The sequence below is a fragment of the Columba livia genome, chromosome 3 (assembly GCF_036013475.1).
Source record: "Columba livia isolate bColLiv1 breed racing homer chromosome 3, bColLiv1.pat.W.v2, whole genome shotgun sequence".
Lineage (NCBI taxonomy): Eukaryota > Metazoa > Chordata > Aves > Columbiformes > Columbidae > Columba > Columba livia.
The window spans coordinates 100,961,413-100,977,198 of NC_088604.1; the positions used below are offsets into that span (position 1 = coordinate 100,961,413).

At 43.4% G+C, this 15,786-nt stretch overlaps 1 long non-coding RNA gene across 2 annotated transcripts in view; it reads right to left on the reverse strand.

Annotated features, from left to right (window-relative positions):
• The window catches only part of LOC110357038 (uncharacterized), a 71,105-nt gene extending 57,371 nt beyond the window's left edge, over positions 1 to 13,734 (reverse strand). For both annotated transcript variants that reach the window (XR_010471625.1, XR_010471626.1), the window contains exon 1: positions 13,087 to 13,734. This is a non-coding gene — a long non-coding RNA (uncharacterized LOC110357038). The remainder of the gene's footprint in view (positions 1 to 13,086) is intronic.
• Between the last annotated feature and the right edge of the window lie 2,052 nt (positions 13,735 to 15,786).

Sequence of the window (15,786 nt, forward strand, 5' to 3'; positions counted from 1 at the left end):
TATGCATGCACACACACACACAATGTAGTCTGCAGGCTTTAGTACTGTGTGAATGTATTGGTTCTCCTTGTTCTCCAACAGAAATTCCGGGCTGCTGCTCACGGCCCAGGAGCACCATGGGCAGGACTTGCCCTTCATCCTGGCTGCCCCAGGACATGACCTCCAGAGCAGGGAAGATGGTCTGCTTGGGCTTCTTGCTCACACAAAATGCAGCTTAGCAAAGAAATCTTGGCACAAATGGCCAGAAATCCAAGCATGCCCTTAATTCAGACCTTGTGCACTGCTCCAAAGGCATTTGGAGACAAGCTGAAAGTTGACTTGCTCATTTTCACACCACTTCTCCCTAAAGCTGTCATTGCCAAATTTTCGCATTAGTCCAAAAACTATAGGCCTGGAATACCTTCATTTTTTTTCCCCCTAAATTAAAAAAAGACAGTGGAAGTTCATTTTTTCTTAATTGTTAAGTGTGATTTATTGGCAGCACAAGGATGGCCAGAGGAGATCCAGTTAACTTTGGTTTGAACAAAGACAATTCCCACTGTGGGAAAGCACTGGACCAAACCTGATTTCTGTTACTGAAACCAAGTGTAGTCTCTGACCAAATGGGAGCAAAGAATCCAAAATATCTCTGAGTTTTGGATACAGGCAAATTCATATCCAAATGCCAAGCTCCTGCAATGAGAGAAGTTAAATATTGCAACAACCAGTCCCCTTACTCCTTTCAGGTGAAATGCTGGGGGGGAATTAATCTTTGGACCAAAGTCCAAAATCCACAAATTTACCTTAGTGTCTTATGCCAGCTATGAGGACTTCAAATCCTCTCTGCCATAAGCAAAAGAGTTCTGTGGCTTTCATATAATTAAGTCTTTTTGACTACTGAGCAACACAGCAGCAGCAGCAAAATAGGCATAGCAGAACTGCTAAACATTTAGCCATATTCAGTATACCATCATCGTTTTTGCTTCCTTCCTCGGTCATCCTCCCCTTACAGCCCAGGAAAAACAAGCAGCTATTTTAGGTGCCCCACCATTATCACTGAGATGAAGCCTCTGCTAAACAAACTATTTCCAATGCATTGCCAAGCAAACCCTGGGCTGACCTTTGACTTCGTCATCTGAAATATGACCATAAAAATAATGAGCCAGTAAACTGCTTTTGGCAATTATGCCGCTGCTGGAATGAAAGGACGTTGTCATTAGCATGCAGCTTATGAACCCCAGCTTGCTGGTCCTGGCAGGCAGCCAGCCTGGGAAACTGAGCCGGCCTTAAAGCTGACACAGGTTCAAATAGGATAATTAGGCAGCTTTTTTGTTTGAGTTTGTTGATATAAATGTGGTAGAGATTAGCCTTTTCCCCCTCAGCTCTGGGTAATGGTCACAGCTAACAGGTGTCAGGCTAATGGTGGTGCGGGAAATTAATACTTGGTTTCCTGGTACCTTCCTTTGTTGTTTTTCCCCTCAGAGGAATTCCTCCAAATCTTCCAGCACTTTGCAAGCACCTTCCCTCCCTCACTCCCTCCCTCTTTCCCACTTCTCATTTAGCTCTGCCCAAAACATTTTATCAAGAAGAGCATGCTGTCGAGTTGCATACAAAAGAGCTAAGAAGTGCAGACTGGAAAATAAATTACTGTAAACCAAATCAGTCAATAAGCCTTCCATTTATTAGGCTTAGGATTAAAACTTAAATTTCAAAATAGCAATGGGCCAGATCTTTTCTTGAAGTTGAGGGGAAATCTCCAGGGAAAGGAGCCAAACCAGAATAAAGGACACTCAGAACGTCGTGCAGCTCTGAACAAACTACAGTGCCACTTATAAAAGTGTTTAGGTCACTTAAACATCTGGTTATCTTAAGCAACTTGGGACAGGGTTCTTGGCGCTCAGGAGGAATTAAAAATACCAGATCAGCTAACAGCTCTCTATAAGTCCTCAAAGCAGAGTCTATCTGTGTTTAACGTCAAAACAAGTGAGACAGCAAGAGAAATCATGAGTCTGCCTTTATGCACACAGCAGCTAGCTGATAGCCCATGCAGAAAGCAAGCTTTTGTACTCATTTTAATCATAGGTGCTGCCTTTTACATCGCAAGGGTTGCCAAAACACTGTGAAGGGAGGGGTAGGCCTATATCAAAACCACTTCACCTATACTCAAAATGCAGCTACCTCTGGGGAAAGACCTGCTTACAAGTGCATTGAACACATGTGGCAGCTTAGCTGGGAGGCGAAAAACCCCTGTGAAAGGGTATTTTCCTGGTAATGGGCCATTGCTTATGCAGGATGTGGTGGTAGGTGGCCTTTTCATGAAAAGAAAATGCAGCAGGGAGACCAAACCCCCCATTCTGCTGAGGTGTGGGGCAGAGGAGCAAAGACCCCCAAGACCAAGCTGGCCTGAGCCCCCCCGGCCCCCAGCTGCCTGCAGGCAGCACTGCTCAGCCCCCACCACCCCCCCAAAGGAGCAGGGGCAGCCCCCACCTCCCTACAGAGCCTCCAAGGGCTGCAGCACCACCTGCTGAACCTCTTGGTGGTCTCAGCAATCACACAGGTTTTCCCTCCCCTCTAATCCTTCTGCTTTTCCTCCTTCCCCATTAGTTTTCCCTTTGTCCAGGACCTTCAGCCCTTGTCTTCCTGGTCTCCCATCCCATTCCATCCTCTGGCTCCCACACTCCACACCTGCTTTCTGGGACACACAAGCCACTTGATTTTCTCCTTCCCTCCTCATCACACCAATTAAATTCTCTCCTGACCCATGCCGTGCCTCATCACCACTGTGTTTCAAAGAGCATCCAGTCCACTTGTCACCTTCTAGGCACAGAGGTCCTATTCCTTTTTATCATGCTCTCCATGGAGAAGCTGAGGCCAGGATAGGGCTGTTCAAGAGCCCACTCTGCATTCATCCCTTCTTTTCACACCAGCAAAGCGTGGCAAAGGTGCTGCAGGGATGCCTTTCCTCTCAGCCCCATCGTTTAGCAGAGGAGACCACCTTCCCAAAGCTGCTGCTCCCTCTGATGGATGAAGGATGGGCATTGCTGCAGACCAGCTTCAGTCCGGCCTGCCTGCAGCAGAGAAGGAAGGTGCTCATCCTTTACAAAACCTCTTGACAACACAGAGAGGGTTCAAAGAGTGATCAGAATCATTTTTTATGTCAGTAAAGGCACTTTTTACAAGCCTGCTGGACCTAACTTGGGCTGCTAATGCAGCAATGGAGACATGGGACACAGTGCAGGCCGTGCTTTTCCCAGATTTGAAGGCCCATACACAGTGTATCTGACATGGCCATATCCATCTGCAATGTGCTCACAGCAATTTAAACCCACCTTTACCATGAGAACCTAAAAGAAGTCTATATACGTGTCATGGTAAAGAAGAAGCTAAGAGGTAATTTGTTGCGTTGCCCACAAGCAGGCCTGTGAAGAAAAGAGACCTAACATGAGAGTCACTCCTTCAGTAGCTGAAAGAGGAAGATCCAGTGGTTGGAATTTAGGAGTCAGCAAATGTTTTAATGGGATATACATTGTAAGCTTATAATAGTGTGAATAAGTCACTTGGAATGTGGTAAATTCTGTGGTAAATTCTCCATTTGCTGGAGTCTTGAAGTGAAGAGCAAATGTATTTCTGAAGAGATATGCCCTGCATTGAAAACAATTTGTTGGGCTAAAGGCTGGAATTACTGGATTAAATCTACGGCTTCTGTAACAAAATTGGTCAGACTAGATAATCACAAGGGTTTACTGCAGTCTGAATGTCTATTAATCTATTCTAGAAGACAACAATGAAAACATATTGCATCTTCAAACTCCTGCTGCTTGCTAGAGATATATCGGAGTTTGCATACCACAGCTCTATTTGAGTCACCTCAGCTGTGGGCGGGTGTTGATCATCCACCAAAATATGAGAGATTAAAAAAAAAAAAGGCCGTAAATAACCTCTTTTTGGTGGATTGCCAAAAAAGGCAATCAGGAGGCAGCACTCATTTCACAGAGATTACGACACACCCTTTCCTTAGCCTTTCTTACTATGAATGGCCCAATGATTAATTGGCCATAAAAGTGAAAGGGAGAAGGGTCCTACGTTCTTAGCAAAGACTGGCACCAAGAGAAGTTGAGGCAGACTGCCCCAAAAGGCTAAGACCACCAAAAACCCACAAACACATCAAGACAAACAACATTAATTCCATAGGAAACTTTGATCCAAGTAAAATCCCTAGTTGTGGGGCGGTTTTCAAGGCACAATCCTAATTTATTGCCTAAGAGGAATGAGATGCCAAGGCTTCTGTATGACACACATCTCCTCCACATCTGCCTGTGGTCAGAATAGTGCTCCAGAGCCCAGAGTGGCTTCTTTAATGCCTATGTTGGCCCAAACTGTTCCTGGTTTTGTCTGGGGAAGGAGTAAGTAGAGCTGCAACAACTCTGCTCTCACGTAGAGGCACTGAAGCCTTTCTTCTTCACAGTCAGCAGTGTTTATGTGGAGACAAGCAAATGAAGTGGCTGTCCAGGCACATGTGGAATTAAGATGTGCTGTCAAATGCTTTTTTCTTTAAAGTCTGTGTCAACTACCCAGTGTTTACTTGTGTGGCTGTAGCATTCATAGGATAGCTTAAGCATGAACTGGCACCGAAGCAGGACCTGCAGCATTCCCACTCCGAGGCAGCAACAAGGGTGAGAAGAAATAAGCAGGGAAAACACCTTCACCAAAGGACATCCACAAAGTCAAGGGGCAGCGGGGCAATAACTCAAAACAGAAGAGAGATGATTTAGCATATAGAATATGGGGATATTTCCCTCTGACTTCTAGAGTACAACAGCGGAATAGCATCAGCAGGGCACTACCTCCAGCGTCAGAGCAGATTAATGGATGAATGAAGCTGATAGCCTGGCAATAGCACACAGACACTGTTTAATACCAGGCTGTAATACGGAGGATCCTGACAACCTGCCAGCACTGCAGATGCAGGCTGAGAGCTTGCATCATGACATTAACTCACACGTAATTGTGAGTTGCAAACTCTTCCCATAAGAGAGATATCTCTCACCATGTTTCACAGTGTGTTCTTAATGTGCCACACATGAATCCTTTCCTTAAGTCAGTGTCCTGATCTAAAGAAGCCTGACCTTGAGCTACTATCTTCTATAAGGCCCTTGGGTACATTAGTACTTAGCATATAATTCTAAAAGTCAGAGCCAACAGAGAGAGGCAAATGCAACACAGTCACTTGCAGGGAATCTAGGATCTCCATAAAATAAAGAGGGGAGGTGAGAGACAACAGCCAGAAGCCCAAAATAAAGATTTAAACTCTCATTTCTACTGATTGAAGATGGAAACAAATGCTAGGTCTACATTTAAAAAAAAAAAAAAAAAAAAAAGGATTACAGGGTGGAAATAAAAGCATTCAGAACCAAAATTCAAACCAGCACTGAGTGGCTGATTGGTGGAATCTAGAGATGGGAGAGGTCAAAGAGGATCAAGGTCTTGCCCTAGAAAAGTCTGTTGTCATGAAGAGCTAAAAAAAAAAGAAGTGAATATTTGCTGTTTCTTCCAAAACAGTGTCTTTAAGAGATCTTTTAGAAGCAGGGCATGGGGAAGTGTGGGATAGGATTTCACAGCTTTTGGCAGCTGTCTTCTGCCTTCTTTCTCCATGCACAGTGACAACAGATTTCTCTCTAAAAGTATTGGCTAATTCCACGGGGAGCAAGGATGCCTCAGAAGGAAAACATGTCTGTTAAACACTCATTTGCACCAGTTCTGCACTGATATATGTCCAGCTGGCTTCATTGGCATCAAACCTCATCTGTACTGATCTTAACAAAAAAACCCCCAAACACCCAGCCTTGCAAAACACTTTGTATCTTCCCTGGCCTGATCTAATGACTAGTGGGCCCTTATATCCCATAAAAAGTGCCTCTCTCTGAGCTGTCACATAACCCGCTGGATTTTTCCCTTGCACCACACCAGAAAAAGTGTTTTTCCTTATGTCACAGAAATGTTCTTATAGCAGTCATGAATTAAGAGTCCACTTACGGGGCAGAGTTAAAAATATTTTCAGATGAGTTCCCATGTGGGAAACAGTTGAGAAAAGCCTGTCAGAAGATTCTGAATACAGGATACACAGTATCAGTAAAGTAACCATCCCACAAAGAATCCAATGTTATTGCAAAGGCTTTCAGTGTGCACACCAATAGGAAAACACAAATGTTCAAGAAAAGAAGCAATAATTGCTGCCGACATTGAGATGGGGTTAAGGATGACTAATGCACTTGTTATGGAACATTCTTCAATTAATTCCCCTGGGGAGGCAGTAAATCTTGTTATCTAATCTTATACACACATCCCTAACCTGCACCTACTTTCAAAAAAAAAATGCTGGGCACTTTCCATGCACAGAGGAAACCAAAACATGTATGGTTTTCCATGAGGAAGACAGCTAAGGTATTTCTGTCAGAGGACAGCAGAAATTCTGAAAGCCGAGAGGGAAACTCCAATATAATTGTACTGCACAAACGTGCCTAGGAGTCTGAAATGGGGTGAATTTGGCGTAGGACCTCATCTCCTCGTCACATTGAGACAAGCAGAGTTGCTTTTCTCCTTGAAGGAAACCTGAGAGAATAGATTTTCAGCTATGCCAGGAATAAAGACTAAAAATATTTTTCATAGAAAACTCTAAAAATGGTTTACAGCATGATCAGGAAGAAAATTAAGTACTTATCATAATTCTTTGAGAGCAAAGTGCCATTAATGTGAAATATTCTCTGAAGAGATCTTGGAAATCATTACAGTTCATTTGATAATATACTGCCTAATAATAGTTTCCTCTTCCCTCATGCTCCCTTTTGTTGCAGTGATTCATTATGATTTCATACTATATGATAAAATCATACTATGATCTATAAATAACAATTAAAAATGCTAGTGCAGTTTATTGTTCTGGCTCAAATGCAAGAAGGAGCTAATAAGATCAACAATAAATATCCCAATATTTCATAAGTGCTGTTCACTGTAGCAAAAGCTATATACAGTTGAAAAATAAAGAAACCATAGGGGGAGAAAAGCTGTAAATAATAAATCACAGTAGGTAAAGTATTTGCATTATGGAGACATTACCATTTATTCCAGCTGCATATATTAACGTTTGAAAGGTAAAACATATAGCTTTAGGCATTTAGTCTTTATCTTATATGAGATTTTAGTCAAACAACATCAGGAAACTAACTGAACACTGTTGCTGATATACAACAGGTTTGAGCAGGTCTGGGCAAATCAAATACAAAATTCACATAACTAGTGAAAAATGTTTGCCATTGCTTACATTATGGATAATGTGCAGCTGTTTAAAACTGGGTGGGTACTAAAGCCATACCTGCATATCCAGAAGCCTGAACAGTTATTAGCTCTGATTTTATTTATTCCTGATGTGTTATTTTTCCTATGAGAAGGACTTTGATTTGCTGTAAAACACCTACTCTGTACAGTTGCCGTTGTGCCCCCATCCATAACGTGTTTGGGCTCCTTAGTTCTAGTTTAGAATCTCACCCCAAATAAATGGATTAAGGCAGCCTTGGAGGCCATTCCTCTATCCCTTGTTCATCCTATGGGCATTCGGGATCCAATTCTTCACCCAGATCAGTTCCAGATCAACGCTCCAACCACTCCTAATGTTTGGAAGGGACAGTGTTTCAGACTTATCTCTGCCACTCTGTTCCTACTGGCTTTTGCTTTACTAATAACAAAGGACTCTGCCATTCACTCAAGCATAAGCAGAATATCTGTATATGTAAGAGAAGGGAATCTAAACAGCTCCAGACTACCAATGATAGGAAGGCTTATAAAATAGTGCATGAAGACAGGAAAAACATCCTCGAAAATAAAAAAAGAATCACAGACAAAATTGGTTTCCACCTTTTCATAGTACAGCCTGAAATACAGAGGAACCCCCCTCACTTCTCTTCATTAAGATCAGCTGAAACCTGTACTTAAAAGACCCTCAGTATTTAATGCAGAAATGAGACACTCATTAAATGTTTGTTCTTTAAAAAGTCTCACTCTGTAAAGGGAATTCAATCTGGTTCTCTTTAGATCCCTATGTTAAAGGGCTTTATGGTGGGTTTCTCATAAGCAACCACTAACTATTCCGGATTGCTGAAAGTATAATGTGGAAAAAAGTGCATTTATTTGAAAAACAAATCTTGAAAGTTTAGCCATTAGCCCCAATGCCTATAAAATCTTCTGGTTCAGTCTGGAGTCTCTCAGGGGTAAATGTACAGGTGCTAAGTGCTGAGCAGCTGCAGCAAGTGATGAATTTAGGGAATGGCATGAAGTTTAAAAACCAAGATGACCAAATGAGATACATTTTACAATCAAAGCCCAAGCTTATGTTAAAAATTAGAATGCCTTTATAGATGCCTTTGTTTTTCCCCTGAGCCTTCTAAAATCAGTATGGCAGCTAACACAGAGCTAACAGTGAAAGTATTGAGTGCTTTTTGCAAGTTCTGGCTCAGTGAAAAGCTGGAGTGTAAAATGTTTGTGGATTGTTATTATTTTTAATGTGTGTGGTAGAACAAAAAGCACAAGATGCTCAAATCCTACTCATTTACATAAAAGCCTCCTCGTTCTACTCAGACAGCCCTAAGCAGCTACATAGTGAGTGCAAACAAAATTTGCATGAGTTTCCAAATGCCTTTGCCTCGCCAGAGTGGCATTAAGGAGCTTTAATGCTGCTCACATTTTTATCCTGTGAATAAGAAAGCACTGGATTCAATTAAGTGTGTCTATGCTGGTGCAGTGTTACTCACAAGGTGATGTAGAATAATCCTGCTTCTTAGCCTGAAAATGTGTGGCTGTAGACATTACATTATCACAATTTGGAGTCCAACATGCAAGACGGCACATCCATCCATCCATCTGTCCATCCATCCATCCACCTACGCTGGAGACCTCCACATGGAGCTCAGTGAAGACCTATATGACAACCTGAAGCCCCACTCCCCATCTGTACCAGTCCACATGAGAGGGGTTTCTTCTTCTCATCTTATGCCTCTGGAGATGAGGAAAGGCTCCCCAGTAGCCCCCAGAGTTATCCAGGTTTTTAAACTGGAGCCGTAATGCAGGACAGCATGGCACGTGTGGGAGGGCAGTGAGCAACTTGCCTTTGTCTATTTGTTTTGTTGAATGACTTCTCCCACATCATCCTCACAGTAGCACAAATGGGAAACCTTATACCTTTTCCCCTATTTAAACACCTGCCTCTGTTGCCTACATGTGAGGCTTCCCCCTGAAATTTCCTCCAAGCTGTGTGTGGCCCCTGGCAATACCATGATCTGGTGCAGTTGACAGAAGAGTTCCTACAGCCTTCCAAAGAAGCAGGAACCAGGCCAGTCTTGAAGTAAAAACCATGTATTAAAAACATCAGTCTTCCTTTAAAAATGATCAATCTAAATGTACATGTTGGACCAACAACTACCAATATGCTTTGCTTTTATTTTTCTTACAAGAAAAATTAAACAGCTTGTATAATGAATTAGTGATTTTCTCCTCCATCATTAAGTCATTTCTAGGAAGAAAAAAATTACCCCAACTCTAACCATATATTTATCATGTTTAGTGCAAAATAAATCCCATACCAGTTCTTCTGTCCTAGGCTTCCCAAACTCTTGTATGCGCTTTATAAACACTATTAATCATGCAGAACCTGTCAGGGGCGTTAGCAGAGCACATAATATATTTGGAACATTTGCAGCATAACAGCTTTGAATGTAAAGGTCACCATCTCCACATTAACTCCATCAAAATAATTGGGTAATTTTCCTTTAAAAACACACAAACCAGTTTCTCTTGGAGATCCCATGTGGCAGCTGAGTCTGACATCTGTGAAAGAAAGCATGGAGCTGCATGGAAGATCAAAAGAACCTATTTGCTTATGTTAGCTCGCAAACAGGGGAATGTCAAACCCGGGAACTACACCAATGCATCCAAGTCAAGCCCATGCAAGCGAAGCATTTTTTTGCAGGAACAGTATAGCCCTCGTCCATCAGCGAGTGGGACCCAGCAGAGCACCTGAGGAGTTGCCGTGGCTGAACAAAGGCCCCTTCCTTCCTCCCCTTCCTTCTGCTGGGAGCAACGGTGGGTCTCCTCCGCTGGGCATGGAGGCTGACCTCCTCTGAAGGCATGCCAGCACTACTCATCAACTAGCGGGGAACCTGTCAGCGTTCCTTCCTTGCCTCTCCTGCAGCCCCTTTGGCTCTGCCTGTCCCATGACCCAGGGGGGCACCTCATCCTTCTGCTTCTCTCCAGAAAACGTTGTGTTCAACTAAGCTGATAGGCAGCCAGGATGGATGACAAAGAGAAGGAATCAGTGGTCTCCTCCACCCTTGCTAGCACAAAGCCCTCAGCCCCAGGCACTCACACAGAAAAAATTATCATTGTGAAAAATCAGGGCAGCTGTCTGGTTATGATGAGCGTCTCATTCACCTTTTTATCACACCTTTAGATGCATTTGAACATGCTGGAATAAGGTCTGGGTCTCCTCCCAGATACTATACACAAGTCAAAAGTCCTTGAGACCTGAATAAATAAATCCAAACCATTAATGTGCTGGGATTTCCCATAGTTTAGGCAGCAGTACTAATTTGTAGCACAATTGCAACTAAACCTGGGTTGACTGCAAATATTCTCTATTGATGGGTCTAAAAGGCAACTCTCAAGAGTTGTATTTCGGCTTTAAATTTCACATCAATCCACCTCTAACATGCCATGGGTCCAATTTGAAGGTAAGAAAGATTTAAGTTTTAAACAAGACCTTAGGCATGACATGCTTTGCAGCAGCACAGGTTCATGGCCTCTTCAGTGTCCTCCAGTCTCTGCTGCTCAGTAGGAAAAGTCCCAGGAGCAGCCAGAGCACACCACCTGACATAGGGAAAAGATCAGATTGAAGGTAGAAAGGAAAAAAAAATTCCTCTGAAGTGGGGAGTGTGCTGAGGTGTGATGCATCCTCAGACTGTCCTAGAGCTCTCCAAGCTCCTGCTCCCCACATTTGATGCCACCCCAGCTAGGTGGCACTCATTCAGCACGTGCTTTTCAACTCTTGTGCTCCAGATGGCCTTGCAGTAATGGTCTGTGACGGTCTCTGACTGACAACACTGGACAGATGTACTCTGCCAGATCAGTCGGTGATCGTGGGCAAGCTCAGCAAAAGGAAGTAAGCAAAGAGAAGTTTGCACATTCCACATCATATATGAAGGTTTAGCAAGGACATTACACACAAATACACATGCATTACACGGCCATTTTTGTGGACTGAGAAGTTGTCTGAGTCAGAAAAGACAAAATAAACCTGTGGCATTTTATTGACTGGAATTCATTCCCTTTTTTGCAAACCTGGTGGAAAGAAACTTTCCGCAGCTTCCTTATTAATGCTTTCATGAAAAAAGTCTGCTTTGGGACTTACCACCTGACCATTCCTTACCATGATACACTAACACAGTCCTAGCCAATTGTTTCGTAGGATGGAAACTGGAAGTTCTTTGAATACCCAAGGTTTACCTCTTTCGGTTCAAGATATGTAAGAATTATAGGATGGAGTTATTGCATCACATATCCCACTTTGGGTTCTAAATCACTGCAGGAAACAAGTAGCTGACATTCCTCCAAATAAAACAAATTGGGAACCAATAAAGGCTTCTCTGTACTGCACATTTCTACTTGTCAGAAGATATAACTGCTTTATGAAGTTATCTGTATAAGCTACTTTATTTTGTGTAGTCTACTGAAAATGTAATAAAAAGATTCCTACCAGTACACCAGGCTTGAACTTTACCAGATTTGCTACCCTGGAGTCTGGAAGATGACTCTTGTCATTTGGAGCCTGCTCTAGCGAACAGCATCTGTGTTCTGGGTGCTTCAAGTGACAGTGTGAACCCTGAGTATCTCTTTCACAATCAGCCAGCCATCTTCCTTTAGCTTTAAAATAACTCCTTTTGTGAGAAACTTCTGAGAGAACGCCCCAACATGCAATGCGCAACCCTTGGAGCCAAGTTAGTGTATGTGTTACTATGGGTTAGAGCCATGCAGAAATATATCTTCCACTATTTGTCTTCTGAACTGAGAGTTTTACAGCACCAGGAACATAAACCTGTCTGAATGAGCTGATGTTGGAGAAGAGAGTCAAAACATCCAGCCCATCAGGACAACCAGCGCTACTGATAGAATCTATCTTTGTGGAAGTACAAGCAACAAAATCACTTAAATCTGTCCAAATGGTGGACTGGAAAATTCATCAAGTCTTCTGTGCCCAAGGAAATAACCAGAAATAGATTATTTCATCAACACTGAATTCTCATCCAACGACAAGATGGTGTTTCTGAATTTCCTAGTGTCCTCATCCCTAGATAAGGTCACCGTGTCCTCCTCGGAATTGCAAATCTTTCACTTCCTAGTAATGGCCAAGGCCAAGTTCCCCTCATGCTGGCCTTACATGGTGTGGTGGGAGAAAAAGTACTTTAGTTCACAGCCACTTGATTCATTACTGTGACTTTTAATGAGTGCCAATATCTTAGATTTTGCAAAGGAAATAGCTGTCTAATATAACTGGCCTTTGGCGACCAACTTGTTTTCAAATAGCATTGGCTTGCTCTGACCATTAGGTAAATCCCAATCCCAGACAGAGGGAATGCTGAGGCTCTGTGTTTTATTGCTCATCTTGTGTACCATCCAGGGTCCACTTTTGAGTCATAAAACTATGCCTACAAAGGGAACCAGACGCAAAAACAAACACATGGTCCAACACATTGGGAAGAAGGCAGTGAGAGTGGCCAATCCAGCACATTTCTTTCAAAGGGCAGATGTCAGATGCTGCTTATGCTATCAAAGGTGCAGCAAAATGCTGCCATTCGGCTTCCCTGTCAAGCTTTACTGAGCCTAAATGCAAAGCCAAGACACTGAGTACAACACCCTGGCCCCACAAAAGGCAATGGCAATCATTGCCTCCCAGCTTCCAACCTCAGGGACAGGGTTTCAGCCTCCACTCTTGCTTCTGGTTCTGACATTAGCTTAGAGCATTACCCCCAAACCATGTGGTCCCATCACCTCTCCCAGCTTTCCCACCTGCACAGAAGAGGCACATTCCCACTCCTTCGTGAGCTTCAGGACTCAAAAGCCTTACAGAGCACCCATGGCTGCTGTTGTGCTCCTCTCCCACAAAGCAGAAAGGAGTATGCTGAAGCTGGGACTGCAGGATGGGCTAGCGCTTCTGATAAATACAATGAAAGTCATCCCAGCAATCAGTAAACAGTGGTATAATTAGCAAATGTTTTTCTATTTACTTCCTTCAATATGCAATAGGGGGAAATGAAATAAAATGTCAAGGACTTCATCAAACAGATGGTTCTGCACTTATTATTTTTCCCCGCTGTATTGTTTGCGTCAAGTAAAGAAGAAACTCCTTTACGAAGTGTGACTCATGGATTCCTGGGAAGCTGCGTTCTCAGCAGGGGGAGGACAGCAGGGGAGGAGAGGAAAGGGGAGGGAAGAGGACTCAGCTCATGAGCTTTTATTAGGAGTATTATTATGTCTCATTAATTAATCTGACCACCGCTTTAGTGACGTCTCGGTCTCATTTCACAGGAAAAAATTACTTTGTATTGCCAAGTTAAATAGACAATTACAGGAAGACCAAATTATGCCTACATTGCATTCCCTCAGGGCACCAGGCCAAGTTCATGTCAAATCCATAATAACTAGACTACTCTCACTAAAAACAGCTCCTGTGGACATACGTCATGAACCATTTGTAATCTACACAGAGGATGTATTGATCTTCCTTGGGCTTCCTTTCTCATAAACTCATAATAGCAAAGACAGGATTTTTAAAGTATCTAACTCTCTGCAGCACATATGCAGAGCATAAGCTGTGTTAATTCTAATAAAGCCTAATTAAAGCATAACCATTTGCTGTTTAATTTCCTTTTCATATCCCAAGGGGCAACTGCCTAGAGAGCAGGAGAAGAAGCTTAGTACATTTCAGAGGAGGAACAAAAAAAAAACTTGTATTTTCCCTGAAGACACACAGGTAAAATCCAGGAAAGATCCCTCTTTACCTGGTGAAAAAGATTACAACTTTCCAGATCTGCCTGGACTACAGAAGAGCTGGGACATCTGTAGGAAAATAAGGGATGTAAATGAATATGTCAAAGAGAATGCAATGCCCTTAAAAAACGGTTGACATCAGAATGACTTACATCTTCAAATCTTGCTATCGTAATTCCCCCTCCCATCTGCAACCCCCAGCTCTTGGTCTGTTCTTTCTCTCTTCCTCTCAGTGCAGCTCTGCCCTTTTCTCCTCATCCTCATCTGATGGCTCCCAGCTGGATGGGCCACATTGTCCCCAGTCCCAGAATGTTCCCTGACCGGTCCCCTCAGCGCAATGAGCCAGTGGCTCAAGAGAAAATGGTGTTGATTGAACTAGAGCACCAGGAGCCTGGCATGACCACGATGGCACAAACCCTTCTCCTTCCTCCCAGTCCTTATTCTTCTCAGCGCCTCTCTCAGGCCAATTGTAATTTGCTTTTTTGTTATTCCCAGTTTAGTCTTCATGTATGAAGAAACATTTCGGACAACACTGCACCGCGCTCATCTGCCCTGAGCGCACACACTGGCCTGCAGCCCCTGCCCAGTGCAGGAGACGTGGGTCACTCTCCCTCCTCTGGCATGTTTTTCCTCATCAGAGGACACACAGCCTCTTGTTCCCTTTCCCTCAAAGGTGGAGGTGAGCTGAGCTCCATGCGGCTTGGTCACCACCCAGACGTGGCGGGTCACTGTCACCACCAGCCTGCCCACCACTGGCAGCTGTGGGTAAAGCCATCTGCAACGCAAACCCCAGCAGTTTCCAAGTCACATGCAGAAGTAACACTTTGCTCCTCCCTCAGGTACAGCTATGTACTGCTAAGCACACCATGGACTACTGTCTTCTGCTCCACACACCAGTATTACACACGTGCATTTCTTGCTCCATGCTTCTATCACCGCCTTCCCCTTGCAAAGAACTTTTTTCTGTTGTAGAACAGTGAGAACAACTGAACCACATGGACAGCATTCCAATCAAGCCCCCAAGGAACAGCCAGCTGAGTATGAAATTGTCTGTCGGGCTGGTGTAAATTTTAGCGTGGTGTTGCACATCCATTCTGTTGTTCTTGGCAAGCAGGGATGACGTCCTCACCACACAGTTCATGCTGGTCAGGGCCGGCACGAGAGAAAAGCACAACTAGGACTGTGGAAACGTCTTCCAAGCTGGGGTGGGGATGCTGGAAGGGGCTTTGTTTTCTCTTTCTTGCCTTAATGCTATACAAACAAACAATGAGTGTTATTAAATCTCTATCCCTTTCCCAGGCTATAACACTCTTTCCCTTTTTCTCTCTGCTGCCCCAGTTTAGGATTTTTCACGATCCAAGCCAACCTATTCAAGTGACAAAGCAGATCGCTTTGCAATGTGGCCACCAGCCAAAACTGTGACCTTTATAACAGCGAGGTGAAATGGCAGCATTTTGATTATCATGGTGCTCTTGTTTTGGAGCAAAGAAAATTGTTTTTCCTTCTTTAACAATCGAGCAGCTTTTTACCTTACAAACGTTTGCTTGGCATGGAAAAAAGTAGCAGTTTTTCAAAATTGTCCAAAGCCAGTGTCAAGATATTATAGGTTTTTCTCTGGAATTCATGAAATGTTTTGACACCTCCTCACAACTCCTGTTAATGTTTCCTTTTGAAAACTACTGCTGGATCTCCAAATAGCAACACTGAGCAGTGCAAGAA